The following is a 20,952-nucleotide window of genomic DNA, read 5'->3' as shown; positions in this document are numbered from 1 at the left end:
TAAATTAGACAATGACAATGAAAAGAAAAACTACTTACCAGTCACTTACCTGGGATAAAAAGCACCTCCTCCCCACCCAGCTTTGAATTCCCACCTAGATTCAAATTGCCAAACTCACTCTTTGCTGTCTCACTCTGGCTGTGTCTTCCCTGGCTCACTGGGAGAACTCACTGGGAGTGAGTTGCTCTTTTTAAATTGACCTGAGCTGACTCTCCTCCCCTGCCTGCTTTTAGATCAAGGTAGATTTAAAGTGACTGACACTTAACTGCCAACCAGTTATGTGAGTGGGTGCGGCAGCCCTTGTTAACCTACACTTTCATTAAGTAAGTGCCCTTCAGATTCCAGGTCACTAGCAACCCAACAACTGAACGATATCCTAATAAACATGACAGCATCAATATGTGACTCCTGTCTAACAGCCATGTGGTTGATTCTTCCATGTGCGATTAGGGATGGATGGCAAAAGCTATCTAGCAATGACACCCATACACATTCCCACCACTGCTACTTCAACACAACTCAATATTGTGTGGCTCAAAAAATGAAGGGCATCAATTTGCCACATATCTGTGGCTGATTTGTCACGTGTGGGAAATGTATGAGACAACACTTAGATTTTTTTTTAGTATTTAGATTAAGCGTGTGTTTTAAAATGACATTTCCATTTCTCATCCATTTTCTTTAGTTTCAGGATGAGATTTCAGAACTGTTGTGCATTTGGCCTGAAGTTGTGTTTTAGCTGCACTTTTTTTTACCTGGAGCACTATTTCTATATGAACTAAAACTGTGCAGAAAACATTGGAGTTGGTTGGTCTTAAATATAAATGTCCACAGTCATGCCTTGTTTTACTGCTGATATTGAAAAATTGGAGTTCACCTAATAATATTACTCTGTTCTTTGCCATTCTCTCATATTTTTCTTTAATATTTACCCAATTTATTCTCGAACATTTTGATCAATATAGCTTCAATGGATGGCCTCTTGTGGTCTCGCATTCTCTATTTTAATAACCCATTGCTTGGAAAAGATTCTTCTGTCCTCCCCATTGATCTTAGACTTTTATCCAATTCATGGTCTAGTAAAAATCTTGTTCTATTTTCTAACACTTAGGCTACATTACCCATTTGCTTTCTCTGTTGTAATACATATATCTTGATTTTTCACATTTTTTCTCATAAATCCTCTCCTATCATCACCGGAGGTATCTTAATGAATCTGAACAACACTTCCCCATGATTCCAGTATTGTTTCTCTAATGGGAAGCCTAGATCTGTGCGCATTTCTATAGCTGAGGCCTAGACAATGCCTTCTACAGCTTCATAACCCTGCTCTTGTATTCATTCGGCATAGGAAATTAAGAATGCAATTACCCTTTTTATGGCTTTTTCCTCCTGTGGTTTTGTTTGTACTTGTACTTTGCATCTCTCTCTTCTTATACTACTATTTAGTGGATATTTCCATTTCATGTTCTTCTCCTAAAGTATACTTTTTTACAAAATGTATTAATCTGCTGATTTGCCTTTGTCACTCGGTTCCCTCTACCTAATTTGTGTGCTCCCACGTTCTTTTGTCCCACTCCCTACGTTTGGGAATTGTTGAGTATTTGTTTTCACTATGACTAAACTGAAATCTCAGCAAAGATTCCTGGGGCACACCATTGACAGCATCTAATTAATTTGAGAAATAGCCACCCACCTTTGCCTTCTGCCTTCAACTTTACTTACATTGAAACTTTACCTTTCATGCCATGGCCTTCATCTTTGCAACAAGTCTATTATGGTTATAGTTACTTGTAAACCTTTGAAAATCCAGCTATATTACATCCACTGTATTGTTTATAGAACAAAGAGCAAAGGAACAGGAGTTAGCCATTCAACCCCTTGACCCTATTTGCCATTGAGCTGTACTGCAACTCCCTAACTCTTGTCCAACAAAAATCTATTGATCTCTGTAATGACATCTTCATATTGGATAGAGTTCCAGATTTACACTATCCTGTACCCTTTGTAAAAGTACTTCCTGATTTCACTCCTTAAAGCTTGGGTGGAAACCTGACCGCTAATGCACGAATCTCCAAAAATCATTCCTCTACAAGTTTCTGAGCCGTCATTGTAAAATGAGGGATTGCATAAGACAGAAATGTGTCCAAATTCCCTGAGGGTTTCGTTGTGTGGGTAAAGTTGGCAACTACTGTATACTAAAAAGGGTGTATTAGTGCAAGTCTATATTTTTAATTCTATAGATGTTGTTCATGTTCACGCACTGCCTATGATATGCAAATTAAGTGCAATGAAATATCTCTGTTCAACGTGCTTTAGCAGGTCTTTGTAAATTTTGCAACATTTCAACGGTTATGAGTTATGGGTCTCAACAGTCTAGAGAAAGGAAACAATAGTAATACGGCTTAAATCAACCAACCAACATCTCTGATGATGTTTCATGTGGACTTTTGGACCATTGAGTTTTATTTATTTGATGGGGAAGCTAGGGGGCTGGAGCATTGAGCTTCTTACCTTTGAAGTTTAAAAGTTTTTAAAAAATCTGTGTAACATTTTTGAGCAAATTCAGCTCAGTGAGGTAAAGAGTTCTGTTATTTGAAAGTTAGGTCACTTGGCACTCGTGGGACTAGATTTTCAATGCGCTGCCTATGCATAAAAGTGGCGTTTTGGATTTTTTTGTCAGTTTTATGTGGAATAAAGAATGCTGTGGTCTGAAACCAGCCAAACTGGCTCTGTCAACTGAATATTTTTGTGTTGTATGTTATGCTTTGGAAAGAGCAGCAGTGACCTATAATCGATATGTGAATATCCATTTGTAGAGAGCCACCTATTTCTACCGTTGTACGACAATCTGAGTAGCTTTTTTGTTCACAACATTTCAGCAGCTAATTTACTCTGGCCAATCATTTCCCCAGAATGGTCCTCATCTCATCTCTGAAACAATATGGAGGACAATTGGTTTAGCCATTTACTGCCCGATCTGGCAGGATCGCAAAGCACTAGCTGGCTCTGCTCTCATCAGCTAAAACTGCTGAGTGTTCCAGGATCATTCTGGAATGCAAAAGTAACCCCTGTCTTTTCTGTACTGCCAGCCTCCTCCCAAAATCTCTTCCCCTGCCTTCTCCACCTTAACTTCCAACAATAGATGTGAGGAGTTCATGATTTTTCTCAATGGTCAAGACCATTGATCAGCTGCATGTCCCCCCTTTCCACTAGTGTCCTGGACAAACATCCTTTCAAGATCCCTGCTGCACTAGCCCTGAACTTGGCTCCTCTCCCATCTCCAAGGTCATTGAATGTGCTATCACCTCTCAGATCTATGCACATCTTTCCTGGAGCTCCCATGTTTAATTCCCTCCAATCAGACTTCTGTCCCTGCCACAGTATCAACATATTTATTACCAAAGTCAGAAATGTGATCATATGTGACTGACAAAGGTAAACTTTCCTTGTCCTTCTCAACCTATCAGTAGCCTTTCTTGGTTGACCACACCATCTTCCTTCAGTGCCTCCACTGTCATCCAGCTGGATGGGCCTGTTCTCACCTGATTCCATTCTTGTATGTCTAGTTGCAGTTGGAGAACCACTTGCAATGGCATATCTTGCTTCTTGCACCATTGCCTTTGGTGTCTCCAAGGATCGATCCTTGGCCCCTTCCTATTATCTACTTCCCTTCAGCAACATCATTCAAAAGCACTGCATTAGTTTTCACACGTAGGCTGACCAACCCATGTCTACCTCACCATTGTTTTCTCTTGGTGACTCCACTGTTCCTGTCAGACTATTTATTAGCCATACAGTACTGAATGAGCAGAACTTTCCTCCAATTAAACAAATATTGAGAAGACTGAACCATTGTTCCCAACCCCACTCCAAACCCCCTTTGTCAACAGCCAGAGACTAGACCAGTCTTTTTGCAACCTTGGTGACATATTTGACCCTGAGATGAGCTTCTGACCACACAGCGTGCTACATATAGGAATTTGAAATATGAAGTGTTTGAGTTGAGTGCTTGGAAGTGTATGAATTTTCTAATTCTTTCAGGCCTAGTGAAGTATATTCTCCTTGGAAGCTTTGCCCATGGTGGGTCCTTGCTTTCATTATTCCTAAATGGAGAATCCAGGACTGATTTGCATGCATCTCCTGCTTGTTTAAGATGGGAGTTCTAGCCATCTGGAGGTCTGGCCTAAAGTTGGGATCGACTGGAACTTGGAAATTAGCCAGTTGCGATGCTGTTGCCACCCCATTGCAGTGACCTGCAGTAATCCTCCTCCTGCCAAAATTGTAAAAACTTTAAATATTTAACAGTTTTAATGTGTTCTCTTTCATTGTTAACCGTATTTAAATCTTGTTACTTTAAAAAAAAATGATTGAAGAAAACAATTGGTTTCTATTTTCTATTCTCTTTTTGCATGGTAGTTCCCTTTGATCCCTCATTTCTACACGAGAACCATATTAACTTCGAACAAAGTTCAGTCTGCTAAATCATTTGGTCAACATAATTTGTAATGTGTACTTTCTTTAAATTCACTTTGGTTTTAAAGTGAGTTTGTATTTATAACCTATTCTGTTTTTGCTTGGTGACCCCTTTGATCTGTAATTTCTAGTGCTATATTAACTTTGAACACAGTGGGTCTTGCTACACCAGTAGTTTTTCAACTTGTTAACCCTTTAGAGGTATTAACTTGGTTATTTTATTTGGGAAAGCCTGACCTGTGTGCACAAAGTTTTGTGGGGGCTTTTTGTGTACGTTTTTTCTGAGAAAACTGAACTTTGCATTTCTTCCTATTGATAAATGAATTCCTATTTCTTGGTCTGATTGTATTCCCAGACTCCTACTTGTAGAGTCTCATGTCCTTCCATGTGATTTCCACATGATGAGTGGTATAGGCTGCTTCTGCCAGAGAGTGCAAGGGTGTTGATTCGCTCCAATAATTCTCAGGTCAAAGGATTGTTTTGGGGAGTGAATGCTGCTGAATGGAAGCTACAGTGGTGTTTTCTCATGGGAGGAATAAAAATCTCAAAACACTTAATTGCTGATCATCTTAGCTGCAGAATTGTGTCTGGGAAATCTTAATATGATGGGAAATGTTATGTTAATGGGGCACAACTGTAGTAGAGCAGAAAAGAACAAAGAAAAGTACATCACAGGAACGGCGGTGCTTCAAGGGCGGCGCTGAGGACCCGGGTTCAATCCCAGCCCCGGGTCACTGTCTGTATGGAGCTTGCACGTTCTCCCTGTGTCTGCGTGGGTTTCACCCCCACAACCCAAAGATGTGCAGGTTAGGTGGATTGGCAATGCTAAATTGCCCGTTAATTGGAAAAAATATGATTGGGTACTCTAAATTTATTTTTTTTAAAGGAACAGGCCCTCAGCCCTCTGAGCCTGTGCCAACCATGCTGCCTGTCTAACCTAAAACTTTCTACACTTCCGGGGTCCGTATCTCTCTATTCGCATCCTATTCATGTATTTGTCAAAATGCCCCTGAAATGTCACTATCATACCTGCTTCCACCACCACCTATGGCAGCGAGTTCCAGGCACCCACTACCCTCTGTGTAAAAACACACTTCCCTCGCACATCTCCTCTAAACTTTGCCCCTCGCACCGTAAACCTATGTACCCTGATAATTGACTCTTCCACTCTGGGAAAAAGCTTCTGACTTTCCACTCTGTCCATGCCCCGATAATTTTGTAGACAAAATGTTTGATAACATTCTCTGTAATCTACTAAGTTGACCACATTTTCTGAGGTATGCTCGAAAAAAATCATGCTATCAATAGGAATCATGTCCTTCTAATTCTGTGAGTCAGCTGCTTGTTTTTTCCAGCACCTTTTTTTCAATCCTTCCACACAGACAGTTGGGATGTTGCGGTAGAGTTATCATTTATCTTTGAGAGTTTATAGCTGTAATAGAATGGAGTAATCACCGATAAGAATGAGTGCTACTCCTCCGCATTGTAATGCTTAAACAATGATTATCCATTCCAATTCATCACTTCAGGTCTAGCTCCTGCAACTGCTTTGTAATCATCTCTCTCTCTCTCTCCCCTCTCTCCTCTCCCCTCTCTCCTCTCTCTTCCCTCTCTCCTCCTCGTTCTCTCCTCTCTCTCTCATTCCTGCTGAGCTGCCTTCAGCAAGCTTAGGAGTCTGATCTGAAGTCATGAGGGGGAGTGTTCCTGTTTAAATATTGCCATGCTAGAGGGGTACAGCATATTCCTATCGGTCGTTGCTAATAGCTGCCTTTCAGCTCTTGTGTGGAATATTGGATAAGAATAGGCCTGATTCTGCCTCACTCAGACAGCCCCATGTCCATATGTAACCAGTCAAAACGTGGAATGCTAGAATTCTGCCCAAGTGGGGTCCCCATCATCAGAAAAGGAGAGTGAATGGGAGGCAAACTTATTTTGTGCATCTAAATGTATCTATCGTTCAGTTTCTGCACATTTATTTAAAAACTATTAATTTTGTTTTTGCCTTCATGATGGAGACTAAATTAATTCTGCCACCTTGTCAGTATTATATACAGCAAAAAAAAAAACTTTTTTTTTAAAAGAAAGCATGTTTCACCAATACTGTTAACAATAAGAATAATACTGAAGTCCATAAAGGGCTTCTCTTTCCTTTTCTGCAAAGGTACCAGAAATCACTCGTCTTTTAAAAAAACATACACGTTAATGTATTTCCTTGATCTCTGGCAGAGATACACCCAAAATATATATTCTTTCTATAATATATTTGATATCATTTTTTATGTACTTGCAATGGAAAGTTTTGCAGGACAAATGGAATTCCGTGTGGGGAAAGGTAAATCATCTATCTACCTTCGATTTGAGAAAGAGAAATCAAAAAACCTTTGTAATGAACAGAGACTAGGAGCTGTGGAAGACCACAGGATTTGGGTATCCATGTACACAAATCACTAAAGGATGGTGGGCAGCTACAAAAAGGGGATTGGAATTTAAAGCTAATGCTTCAGTTGTGTGCAGGGCCTCAGTGAGGCTCATCTGGAATGCCACCAAATCTGTTTTGGCCACCAAACCTCGGAAAAAGATATATTGCCGCTAGAAGGGATACTATACAGAATCACCTGCATGATGCCAAAGTTTAAAAGGTTATAAATACAATGATAGGTTTTGTAAATGTGGCTTGTATTCTGATGTGTTTGAAGGTTAAGATGTAATCTAACTGATGCGTTTAAAATGCTGAAGCGATTTGACAGGGTAGATAGAAGCCATTTTCTCTGGTGGGGGAATCCAGGACCAGAGAGGATAATAAAATTAATGCAAGACCGTTCAGGATTGGAATCGGGAAGCATCTTTTCAAACATAAGATAGTGGAAATCTGAAATATGATGATGCAAAATACAGGGTGCAGGATCAATCAAAATGTTCAACACAGAAATCGATAGAATTTTGTTAGTTATGGATATAGAGGTATATGGAACTAAGGCAGGTAAATGGCATTAATATACCTCCTTGTGGTATATTTGAATGTTGGAACAGGCTCCTGGGCTGGATGGCTTACTGCTGTGTTTTTAATTGCAGATCCATTCTGCAATGTTGGAATTAAAAGCTTTACCAGAAACTTTTAATCTTTTGGCAAGATCCATGTCACATTCGTTAACTGAATTAGATTTGTTGCGACTCCTGACATTAGATGGAGAAGCTGGCTGCATGTTACTTATAAGCATCAAGTTCTATGGAATGTGGCTGGCATGCAAGATTCTGTCAATAGTGCCTTGTGGAGACCATATGAAACTTTCAAACCATGGCATTTAGTTTTAACATGTGCTTGTATCTCTTGCTGATTTGAATTTTGTGTGGGTTTGGAAAGTGCTATTCTCTGAGTGATGGATACATTCTAAAGGCGGCACAGTCGTCAGCACTGCTGCCTCACAGCGCCAGGGATCCGGGTTCAAGTCCTGCCTCGGTTAACTGTCTGTGTGGAGTTTGCACTTTCTCCCCGTGTCTGTGTGGGATTCCTCCAGGCGCTCCAGTTCCCTCCAAAGATGTGCAGGTCAGGTGGATTGGCCATGCTAAATTACCCTTAGTATCCAATGGTTAGGTGGTGTTGCGGGGGAGTGGGCTTAGGTAGGGTGCTCTTTCAGAGGGTTGGTGCAGACTTGATGGGCCGAATGGCCTCCTTCTGCACTGTAGGGATTCCATGGTAAAGCATAAATCCTGTTGGTATCTACAGCCTGAGTGGTATGAAAATTCATACAAATATTAATTTGGTCCACAATGTTCCATGGCATGCCCCTAATGCAAAAGGTTTGGATATTGCTATCGTAAGTGTTCAATATTTTGGCACTTAAAATCCAAAACTGGTCTGTTTTCCAAGCCTGTACCATTGTGACCTTTGAATCTGAACGGATGAAATGAAAGTTGCTTCAGTAAAGGTCTTTTCCTGAGCATCAATATTCTTTGGATTGGAACGAGGCTAATGTCTGAAAATGATGCAAATAGGCAATAAATGACATCATTTCAATGGGGGTGGGGGCAATGGCAGCCACACAATCACTGTGGCCGCCTAACTTAAACAAAAGCAGGCATCTTCATCCAGGAAATAATCATGTGGAAATGAAAGCCATCTGGAAAGCATTTTCAATGCAGACAGTTGTGGACAGCAGTGCTGTGTGTATTTCTGGCTCGCAGGTTCCTCAAAGACAGTAAATATCAACTTTTCAGGGAGGCAGCTGAATTGTTTCCTTACTAGTCATGTAGTTAGCCAATGAGAAAACCTTTCAGAATTACACTGTGTTCAACTTTTGCCCTTATAAAACATCATTAGACCATGAGCAATACTACAGGGAACGGCTGATAATATATTGACCATGGTATGCTAGCACACATTTCATGTCCATCATGTCACACTCCCAATCATCACTTTTGTGGTGCTCCTTCTGATTGAAAAGGTAACAAGAAGCAGAAACTGAACCACATTAAATATCTTTTTGTCTGCAATTTTTCTTTCTCACAAACTCATCTGTGTTTACCAAAATAACACACAATTTCATGACAACCTGATTAAACTTGACCACAATTTTTCTTTTGTGTCTTCGAGGCTTTAGCCTCATTGAAAACCCTGGCTTTGCACAATTCAGCTTTGTACTGATTTTACAAACTGCAGGTTGTGAACCACAGGAGGGTCACGCAGCGATTGGTCCCATGGTGGTCCTGATCATGGGAAAAGCACCAAATGGCTGCCACCAGCTTTTAAATTGAGAATGGTGGCCACTGTCGCCTTTTAAATGAAAAGAAGTGAGACTGTGTGCAGTCTTCCGGCCAGAAACGGCAGCAGAGTGCAGGTCACACACTCAGCACGTACACTAGATGTCAAGCGTCCTCCACGACATGCTTTTGACTCCAAACCACGGAGAAGAGCTGCTTCCATTTTCTAGCTGCTAGCAAGAGGACTGCAAAGATGGATTGTTATCTTAAAAGTAAGAGACGGACAGAGACTCAAATAGACAGTATACCTACTGGGCAGGATCTCGTGTCAGAATCTGCTGGAGAGAGCTGTTTAGAAGGGCAAGACAGAGCAGTGCTAGTGTTTACTCTGTACAGAGCTCTAGGGCCTCTGGTTAACAGCCTACAAAGAAGTAACGTGACTTGGGAACAAATCAGTATGAAGAAGATTTCTTGAGGTATGGTTTTGTCAATTGTGCCAATGCAAACAAGGCTTCAAAATCCATGTGTGTTATATGCAGGGCAGTACTGGCAAATGAGAGAAGTTTCAGATTTTGAAAGAGAAGTGGTAGGTCCAAAAGTATTTTTGCAGTTGAGACCCCAAAGTCAGTTACTAACTTACAGCTGACGCCAAATTAAAAGACTGCGCTGCTATAGCTGACCTGTGATACGACATTGAAAGCACACCAAATGTCCAGGAGGCTGTCAGCATTCCAGAGTAGCATCCCCAGAACTATCCAATGTTGAGTAAAACGATGACCTACATGTGCGAAGTTGGTTTTTCCATTTTCATAAAGATAAAGGTGACACAAACGAACTGGCTGAAGTCAGCACCTGATATGCGCATTGCCCTCTCCTTCTTTGAACCTGATTGAAGTGAAATTGTGAGGACCAAGCAGGCTCCCCGTTCCCATTAAAGGTAAGTGAACATGGCGTGGGTTGTGAAGGTCAGCCGGCATTGGTCCGGCTGTTTTAGTGTAAAGACGATTAGGTCCTGGGAAAAAAGTTTGATAAACACTGTACTAGTTTGGCTGTCTTTGTCTTGCCCAGTACCACCAAATATTCCTGTAAGCAGGCTCAGGACCTCCACTGCACAGTATCTAATCACGTAATAGTGACTTGGGTATAAAACCATGAAATCCATGTTGTGTGTGTTGGGTTTTGAAATGCAACCAGCCTGAGTGACACCTCTAGTTTTCTCAAGTCATGCCATTAGGCTGCCTCTGAAGGCAGACATCTTAAGATTTGTTCAATAAAGCCTCTTGCAGAAACACACTTAAAACAACTGCTGTCCTTGTACATGAAACAGGATGTATGGAAGTGGATGAAAATAGAATTTTGAACCCCTGAAAAGGAACAGAGAAGACACTTGAGAACCCAGGAATACAGGTTCAAAATCTACAAACAAAAGGCTGTTAAAAAGGACAAAGGAAAACAGAAAAAGGCGGCAAATGAAACTACTCAGCAAGGTACACAGCAAAGTACAAATCTGAAGAAAAAGCTGCTGTTAAAAGGACAAAAGAAAAGTCCACAGAGGTTGCAAATGAAATTATTAGCTGCAGAGAAAATGCCAAAAGAAATGCATCTTTAACTACAAATAAGCCATCCTAAACCATCGCCGTTTTCAGTTTAAATCCATCTAGTTTCTGAATTACCTCAACTTTTACCATGGATAACCTGGATAACATCTTCTTTGGTAGCAATAGATGTAAAGTATTTATTTTGCTGCACCCTTCACCGCTGTGCAAATCCCCTTTTTGATCCCTATATAGCCCCTACTCCACCTATTGCCACTCATTTACAATGTATATGCCGAAAGACGACTTTGGGGTTCCCGCTTATGGTAACTGTCAGCCTCTTTTAATACTCCTTTGCTCCTTTTTGAGGCTCAAAATCAGCCATGATCGTATTGAATGGCGGAGCAGGCTCAGTGGGTCGTGTGGTCTACTCTTGCACCTATTTCTTGTGTTCTTCAATTCTCGAATTACCAGAAGGCCACCTTTGAAACTGGACACTTCACCTTGCATCCTGTGTAATGTTGACAACCTACACTAGCTCCCTGTCTGGCAAGAAGGCAGTCTTAACATCCTCATCTTTGTTTTCAAATCCCTCCAAGGCCTCATCTCTCTTTATCTTTGTAAACTTTGACAACCTTCATCTCTATACTTCTCCAATTCTGCCCTCTTGCATATGCCCTATTTAATCGCACCGCTAGTGGTGGCCGTGCCTTCAGCTGCCTGTGCCCTAAACTCTGGAATTCCCTCCCTAAATCTGTCTGCTTCTTGACCTCTTCATGAAATGATTTCAGCCAGGTCCAATCCTGGTTGTACCTGCTGTTCCCGCACACACTCAAATAGGGGTTGCTAGATAACTGCCCTGGCTACAATCTGCAAATTCAGCAGAGGTTGGAAACTGTGACTACCTTGTGTGCCTGGCTTGGTACTGCACTATGTTGTGCATTTCCCCACTCAACCATAGATGCTCAAAAGAAACATTTCAGTCACTGAGCAATGATGATGGCAGTTGTATTTGCGTCAGATTTTGGCCACTTTCCCCCATTGGCTGAGAGCAGGATAATGAGTGGAAAAATAAGTAGGGAAAGAATTTGCAAATGACGCATTATGTGAGCTAAGGAATGGAATTTTTTAATATATTAGTAGATACAGCCAATGTGTAAAACAAAAATTGTGTTGTTTCCATTTTAAAAACTTAATTTTTTGGAATTGATAAAATTCTAATCCCTGCTCTAACATTTGCAGTTCTGAATAAATGTGTTCAAACGTTTTTTAATATACAAGTTCATCTATTTGACCATTGTTTTTTTTGTTAACCGAATGCCTGCTGTTTTTATTTGCGAGGGTGGAGGGAAGTGATGACCTTTGCAAACCAAAAGCTCAAGAATTTATAGCTTCTCTCCAGCTGCTGCCTCGGCATTGACTACAGAGTTTACTCAGACCATCTATAAATAGACAGACCCAAACAATTGTGTACCCATAACTGTAGTGATCAGTAGTCGTTCCAGATGTAAGTTTGTAGTTTGCTCCTTGTGCTGCATACCTGTTAATGTCATAAATAGCAAGTTTTGGCGGTGGCATTGCAGGAGATAGAAGTCTGAGAACATGCACGAACAGACTCAAAAACAACTTCTTCCCCACTGTCACCAGACTCCTAAATGACCCTCTTATGGACTGACCTCATTAACACTACACCCTGTATGGTTCATCCGATGCCGGTGCTTATGTAGTTACATTGTATATCTTGTGTTGCCCTATTATATATTTTCTTTTCTTCTCTTTTCTTCCCATGTACTTAATGATCTGTTGAGCTGCTTGCAGAAAAATGCTTTTCACTGTACCTCGGTACACGTGACAATAAACAAATCCAATCCAATCGCCTGTTGGTAATTGTTAATCTTTGGGACCCGTTTACAAATTTATGCTCTGAACTTGTTTGATTCTGCAATCTTCAAGCATTAACAGGGTAAGTGTTGAAATGTAAGGCTTCATCCATCTATGTATGTGGATACTGCAGAACACAGTGGTGGTGTTCACCTGACACAATCCTGAAGTTACAATATAATAGTTAAGCTGCCTTACTTAATAGTGTAAACTCAGCATTAACATGATGGGATCTGATAAGAGACTGTAATCTTAGTGTTAAAAGGAAGGGAAGAGCAACTGGCTCAGTATGGTTTGCATATAAAAGTAGCATTAAATTGATATTGGGATAGCGTGTTGAGTTAATTAGTGTTTTTCAGTCATTGTCAAAGCTCAAAAGATTCAAAGTCCCTGCAGGAAATCATCTTTGTGCACAGTTTGAACAGAACAAGAAATCGGAGCAGGAATAGGTCACACAGCCTCTGGACCCTGCTCTGCCATTCAATAAGATCTGGCAGGTCTGGTCTGGGCCTCAACTCCATTTTTCTGCCTGTTCCCCATAACTCATGACTCAGTCAAGAATCTGTCTATCCCAGCCTTCTATAGTGAAATTTGTTGGGGAGACGAGTTCAAATACCAGGCATGGGGACCAGGGTTCCAAAATACTGGTGCATCAAATAAGACCATGGTCAGTTTCTTGGTGGATTTAATTGCAGGGACGTCTTGATTTTGCTGAGCAACATTTTGAAATGTTTGTAATGAATAAGAGTTAGTGAGAAGGTTAAACATTACTTCTGGCCTTTGTAATTAAATTACTTACTGGCTGCAAACTCCATTTCGATGAAACATCTACATTAATTAACCACATTTGCTCATAACATAAGTCAGCCTTGAACCGAAGCTGCACTCTCTGCAGTATAAGCATGACCATTAGTTGTTAACATTCACCAGGTTTTACCAAAAGGTGCTTCTTGTGAGACCAGTGCAGTAAAATGAGACATGGGCTGCTCTGATATGTGTGGATTATTCCGGAGACGTTTCTGACCTTTAATAGAAATGTGTTTAAACACTCTCAGTGGGATATCACTCCATCCAATTTTTGCCATAATTGGCAATCTTCCTAGTGACCAGATATGAAATCTAATATCCCCTTTCCTGGATGATAGTTAAAGGAGGGAGGGAAGGAAATTATTTTTAGCAGCACTATGTTAAATCCAAATTATATGTTACAATTGAATTTGGTTCCACTGTCAGTCAGTGGTCACTTGTCATTCATTGTATATTTTGACAACTGTGACAAGCTTAATTCTACCCGCATGTATGTACATGGGTACGAATTACATCCTTAGCCCCCTCCTGTTTCTCATCCATATGCCACCTCTTGGTGACATTTGAAAAAACTATCACCCCTCTCGGCCCCTCTACGGTCTCTAAATTATAAAACTGCTTATCCAGCATCTGATAACTGGTGCTCAGAAAATTCCTCCAACCAAATAAACCACTGGCTTCAGTCCCCACCACATTCTCCAGTCCATCGGTACTGACTCCATCCCTCTCCTTGGCAACAGTCTGAGATTGAAGCATACTCTTTACAGCCTTGGTGTCACATTTGACTCCGAGATGAGCTTTGAACCACATCAGTGCCATCACAGTGTTTATGTCCACCTCCGTGATATTGCCTCTCTGCCGATTCTGCCTCAGCTCATTTGTTGCTGAAGCCCAAATCCGAACCTTTGTTGCAACAACTTTATTGATAGCGCCGTTAAGTAAAGCGTCCCAAGGTATTTAACGGGAATTTGATGCCAAACCAGATAAGATGGTAGGGCAGGTGACCAAAACCTTGAACTAAGAGCTATGTTTTAAGGTGTGTCTTTAAAGAGGGAATAGAGATGGGAAGGTTCAGAGAGGGAATTCTACTATTTGGGGCTTCAGCAGCTGGAGGCACCCCCACCAATAGTAGGATGATTAAAATTGAGAATGCTCGAGCTAAATAAGGAGGAGCGCAGGTATCTTAGAGGGTCATCAGGAGGAGGGCCAAAGAAACTAGGGAGGGGTAAGATCTTGGAGAGATTTGATAAGAATGGGAATGTTAATACCTAATTGAGTGCCAAAGTAGGTCAGCGATCACAAGTGGGGCTGGGACTAGGTGCAAAATTAGGTTTATTTTAAGGAGGGGTGATGGGAGAAGATTTGAAGTGGGAGCAGTATCTGAGGGGAAAGACTAGTAACAATATCAATAACATTGTAATTAATATGGGACGTTTCTGGTCGGTGACATTTCCTTTAGAGTACCCAATTATTTTTTTCCCAATTAAGGGGCAATTTAGCATGGGCAATCCACCTAACCTGCACATTTTTGGGTTGTGGGGGTAAAACCCATGCAGACAGGGGCAGAATGTGCATACTCCACACGGGCAGTGACCCAGGGCCGAGATTCGAACCCTGGTCCTCAGCGCCATAGACTGTGCCACAGTAACATTTCCGATCATTTTTTTCCAGATTGAATTTTCTTACTAATGTCAAGGTAATGTGTGGCTTTGTGCAATTAGGAAAAACACAAAACCTATATATATTTTTAAAGTTACTATCAGTATGGAAGAAGAAAAAATGTAAATAAGGGATAAATGACTAGGTGTACTGCTGAAGGTTAGTAAATTTGAAATCAAATAAAAAGAAAATTAATGCTGTTAAATTTTCAGTAGCGTTTTAGAATCTTGCGTGTATTTATTCCTTTGAGACCACAGCACAGATCCTTGTGATACACCACTAGTCACATCCAACCAGTTAGAATACCAGACATTGAATAAATTAAGGTTGGGATGGACAGATTTTTGGTCTCCGGGAATTAAGGGACATGGGTCCAGGCAGGAAAATGGAGTTGAAGCCCAAGATTAACCATGGTCGTTTTAAATGTCAGAGCAGGCTTGATAGACCATGTGGTCTACACCTCCTATTTTTTATGTTGTTACTATGTTCAGCCTATTATCCTTACTCTCTGTCTCCTGTCCTCATCAAATTCCTAACCTGGTGAATAATTTGTCTTTAATTCCCATGAGCTTCAGCTTTAGCTAGCAGTCTCTTATGAGGTACATTATCAAATGTCTTCTGGAAGTCCATATAAATAACATCCATAGGCATTTCTCTGTCCACTACTTGAATTTTTTTTTTTGAAGAAATTATCAGTCAGGTTAATCAGGTCTGATCTACGTTTTATAAATCTATTCTGGCTCTTTGTTCAGTTGAAAATTTAATTATGAAACTTAATTATAAACTCTAGTCATTTCAGATAACAGATGTTAGGCTAACTCGCCTAAAATTCCCTGGTTTCCCTCGCTATTCATTCTTAAAACATGGAATAATGTTTGAAATTTTCTAATCCAAAGGAATGGCTCCCAAATCAAAATAACTTTGCAAAATTTTCACACAGGTATGTTCCCACCTCCTTCCTTCAACACCTTGGGATGGAAACCATTTAGTCATGGGGATTTGTCACTCTTCAGTTTCTGAAGCTCAGTCTATTGTGAGGTTCTGAGACCTTGCCTGATCGTTCCATCACTTCAGGACATACCTGCTCATCCCACCAGTTCGACCTTGCTGCTTGTCCAATCAAAGCTACATTTTTTCAAGCTCCTGCTTCTCCAATCAGATTTCCTCCAAGCACAAACTCCTCCAATCACAGCTGCATTTTTCCTGCTCTCACTTGAGTTTTTATAGTTGGAGTCTCTCCACTATCGAGGTTGCTGTCATGGGCGGCCTGTTGTGCGTGGGGCATTCCAAAAAGTTGCACAGCTGCATACATTCACAGCTTAAGAGGGAACGTTACTGGTCAACAGGTTAGTGGGAATAGAGTCGAGGGAGCAGGAGGTGGATGACATGAACAAGTTCTGTTCTGAGAAGACATGATGGGAAATTGGGGAGGATATAGAAAAGATGCAAATTCAGGGGTAGGGCAGTTTGGTCTGGTGGGTTTGGGGAGACGAGAAGTTGGGATGTTCGCTGATGATTCCACAATATTCAGGACTATTAATGACTCCTCGAATGCTGAAGCAGTCCATGTCCAAATGCAGCAAGGCCTGGACAATATTCAGGCATGGGCTGGCAAGTGACATTCATGCCACACAAGTGCCAGGCAATGGCCAGTATTTCAATGAGAGAATCCAACCATTGCCGCCTTGACATTCAATGACATTGCCATCATTGAAACACCACTATCAACATCCTGGGGGTTAACGTTGATCAGAAACTGAACTGGACTATCTGTATAAATACTGTGGCTACAAGAACAGATCAGAGGCTAGGAATCCTATGACAAGTAACTCACCTCCTGGACTCTCTAAAGCCTGTGTACCACCTCCAAGGCGCAAGTCAGGAGTGTAATGGAATGAGTACCGTTCCAACTGCACTCGAAGCTTGACACCATCCAGGATAAAGCAGCCCGCTCAATTTGTACTCCATGCTTGTTTGGCACCCCATCCACAAATATTCACTCCCTCCACCACTGATGAACGGTGGCATCAGTGTGTACCATCTTTAAGATGCATTGCAGGAACTCAACAAGATTTCTTCAACAACACTTCCAAACCCACGATCACTACATCTAGAAGAACAAGGGAAGCAGATGCATGAGAACTCCACCATCTGGAAGTTCCTCTCAAAGCCACTGGCCAATATGGCTTGGAAATTTATCACCATTCCTGTTCTATGTTCTATATTGTAGATGGGCTTTAGAGTGGTTTCACAGGTCGGCGCAACATCGAGGGCTGAAGGGCCTGTACTGCGCTGTAATGTATGTTCACTTGCTGGGTCAAATTCCAGGGACAACCTCCCTAACAGCACTGTGGGTGTACCTATACCACATGGATGGCAGCGGACCAAGGAGGCAGCGCACCACCACCTTCTCAAGGGCAGTTACAGATGGGCAATAAAAGCTGGCCGAGCTAGCAATGCCCACATCCAATTAATTTTTTTTTTAAAGGAATTCAGACTAAACTATTTTACACATAGAATGGTGAGAATGTAATATTCGTTATCATGGAGTGGTTGAAGCAAATAGTATTGATGCATTTGTGAGGAAGCTGGACAAGCTTTTCAGGGGGAAGAGAATTGAGGGTTGCAATGTTAGATTTAGATGAGGAAAGATGGGAGGAGGCTTGAGTGGAACATAAACATCAGTTCAACTGGTTTAGCTAAATAGGGTGCTTCTGTGCCATATATCCGATGTAAAGATGCTTTCAGATTAGCCTTGGAGGAGTGCTTTTGTCGTAAGTACAGATCTCATGCAACTGGTCTAACTGCATTATAAACTTATAAGTTTCTGTAAGAGTGGCTGCCAAGAAAACGCAGTAAACCAGGCTGGTCTTAACAAATACAACACATTTGCAGCTCGTTGCTCACTACCCCTGTACATAAAAGTCGTTGCACAAACACGCACCTAAATAAGATATCAAAGCAGTTAAGCTCATGGATGTTGAGCAGCCAGTTAGCAAAGTACTGTAGGGTTTGCTGGTACCTGGGGTAAAATAAATAAGAATTTCATTATCTCATCCATCTTGTTTACAGTTCTTATTTTTGAGTTTATTGTGACTGTTGCAATGCAGAGAAGGGAGGAGAAAGCTGGCACAAATACTTAATTAATTGTTTAATCTTAAACAGTTCCTTTTAAATGTGTTTCAGTATCTAGTTAAAGATTATAAGCATGATCTCTTTTTGTTTGAGACACTTCTTTCTTCAAACTGTCTATGGTACACAGGAGTGTTGCATGATTGATTTAAGAAATACTGGTTGGTTTGAACATTGTTCTTCTCATTTACAATTTAAATAATCTTTATTGTCACAAGTAGGCTTACATTAACACTGCAATTAAGTTACTGTGAAAAGCCCCTAGTCGCCACATTCCGGCGCCTGTTTGGGTTCACGGAGGGAAAATTCAGAATGTCCAAATTACCTAACAGTACGACTTGTGGGAGGAAACTGGAGCACCCGGAGGAAACCCACACAGACACGGGGAGAATGTGCAGACTCCGCACAGACAGTTACCCAAGCCGGGAATCGAACCTGGGACCCTGGCGCAGTGAAGGAACAGTGCTAACCACTGTGCTGCCGTGCCACCCATGCTACCGTGCGCCGAGAAACAGACTTCATCACTGTCCCTTACTCCAGATATCTGAACCAGGAACATTCTCGATGAGGCACATGGCCTGTATCTGGTTATTAATCCTTCAGGCTATAAACCTAATTTACAAAGTTGATGTCATTTTGATAACATTTTGTTAGTTTTGTGATACTGAATATTTGGCCCATTATAATTTATTCCTCTGTATTAATTTGGTTGTACTTTTTAAATAATCGCACACGGGTTATTCAGTTGGAGCTCATGCCTGGTGTTTTTTAAGTAACTCGTGTATAGTCATTTTTAAAAAAATAATAATTTTGAGTACCCTATTCTTTTTTTTTTTTTCTTCCAATTTAGCGTGGCCAATGCACCTACTCTGCACATCTTTGGGTTGTGGGGGTGAGACCCACATAGACACGGGGAAAATGTGCAAACACCATGTATGGTAAATTTACAGAGTTAGCTCCAGTTACCAATAGCACAGACCGACATGTACACCATGCCTTAAATTAGAAAATTGCCCAAGCAAACAGAGTGCAGAAAGGATTTGGAGTGAGGAGTTTGGAGTGACATTTTGGTTGAAAAGGTGAGGGAAAGATGAACTTTAGATGGGGAATTCCATTGAATGTTGTATTGTCAATGATAGCGGATGGTGGTGTGTGGGGTGGAAGGATACACAAAAGGCTACAGATTCAAAAACAGCTTCTTGTCCGCTGTTACCAGACTCCTAAACGACCCTCTTACGAACTGACCCGATTAATGCTGCACTCCTGTGTGCTTCACCCGATGCCGGTGTATATGCATTTACATTGTGTACCTTGTGTTGCCCTATTATGTATTTTGTTTTTATTTTATTTTGTTTTTATTTTATTTTCATGTGCTAACTAATCTGAGCTGCTCGCAGAAAAATGCTTTTCACTGTACCTGGTACATGTTACAATAAACAAATCCAATTGATTCAGAGGATCAAAATGTGAGGAGTTAGCAGAGTTAGAGTGGATGATCAGCAAGTAAATTCATTGTGTTGATCAGCAGAGAACGCATTTGGTCAGCTAGGGCTACGCGAAAGAAATAGATGGTACTTGGCATAACCGGATATGGGCATTAGTATCTTGAACAAGTTGACTTTTTGGAGAGGGAAGATGGAGATAGCGGAGGAAGACAGGTATTCAATAACGATCCAACCATCAAGGCAACTTTTTTCACCACTTCGTCCAAAAACTGTTTTCTGTGCGTTGAAAGCAGTGATGTATTATAAACAACAGTCTACTTGCCCTTGGACTCATATATTTAACCAAGCTTTCAGTCATCTTTCCTACTTATTGTACTGTGCTGCTCAACACCTCCAATATTCCATTCATTTTTTTCTTCTATCTATGTAAGCTATATCGGGACATTTTCGCAGGTTAGGGGATTAGCCATGCTAAATTGTCCAAAAAGGTTAGGTGGGGTTGCTGGGTTACAGGGATAGGGTGGGGGCCTGAGCCTAGGAAGGGTGGTCTTTCAAAGGGTCGGTGCAGACCCGATGGGTTAAATGGCCTCCTGCACTGTAGTGATTCTATGATATGATTCTATGAATATTGCAGACATGCCTCTGTAACAGCTCTGCATGCACAAAGTTCAAGTTTCATTGAGGTGAATTCAATATAATCTAGAACTAGGGGTTGCTATTTTAAAATAAGGGTCGCCCATTTAAGACCGAGATTAGGAGAATTTTTTTCTGTCAGGGCCGCAAGTCTTTAGAACTTCCTTTCTCAAAAGACAGTGGCAGCAAAGTCTTTGAATATTTTTAAAGCCGAGCTACATAGATTCATGATAAGCAAGGGGTGAAAGGTTATCGGGGGTAGGTGGGAATGTGGGATTAAAGTTACAGCCAGATCAGCCATGATCTTATTGAATGGTGGCTCAAGGGGCATAGTAGCCAATTCCTGCTTCTAATTCATACGTTTGGATGTATATTGTTAATTTGAGCAAACAGCATTGCTCATAACTGGAGGTCTACAACCCCCCCCAAACATTGCTTTCTGATCTTTAATGCCATTAGGTGCCACTGGTACTTTGTTTGAGGGGAGGGGGGGGCAATAGAAAAACATCAGTAGGACGGTCCCCCGGAGTTGGCGGGCTGCCGCGCGGCACAGGCTTTTGCCACCCCCGGATTGGGTGATGGCTGCGCCCAGGACGCCCACGAGGATGCCGCATGGTCGGGCGTGAAGGCATCCATATTCTGGAAGGCCACTTCCAGGGAGTTCATGAGCCGCACCATGTTGTTTC

General features: G+C 41.3%; 1 protein-coding gene and 1 long non-coding RNA gene across 7 annotated transcripts in view; one reads left to right on the top strand and one right to left on the bottom strand.

Annotated features, from left to right (window-relative positions):
- Positions 1–234, bottom strand: part of LOC140403672 (uncharacterized) — a 46,095-nt gene extending 45,861 nt beyond the window's left edge. Inside the window, exon 1 of one of the 4 annotated variants that reach the window (XR_011938381.1) lies at positions 119–234. This is a non-coding gene — a long non-coding RNA (uncharacterized lncRNA). Of the gene's footprint in view, positions 1–38 lie in introns of all 4 variants that reach the window. The other 3 variants (XR_011938378.1, XR_011938377.1, XR_011938379.1) reach the window with 3 other exon arrangements.
- The window catches only part of bmpr1aa (bone morphogenetic protein receptor, type IAa), a 320,584-nt gene that overhangs the window by 141,833 nt on the left and 157,799 nt on the right, over positions 1–20,952 (top strand). The gene's annotated exons all lie outside the window — the stretch shown is intronic.

Source organism: Scyliorhinus torazame, chromosome 28, assembly GCF_047496885.1.
Source record: "Scyliorhinus torazame isolate Kashiwa2021f chromosome 28, sScyTor2.1, whole genome shotgun sequence".
Lineage (NCBI taxonomy): Eukaryota > Metazoa > Chordata > Chondrichthyes > Carcharhiniformes > Scyliorhinidae > Scyliorhinus > Scyliorhinus torazame.
This window is presented reverse-complemented; position numbering and strand designations above follow the sequence as displayed.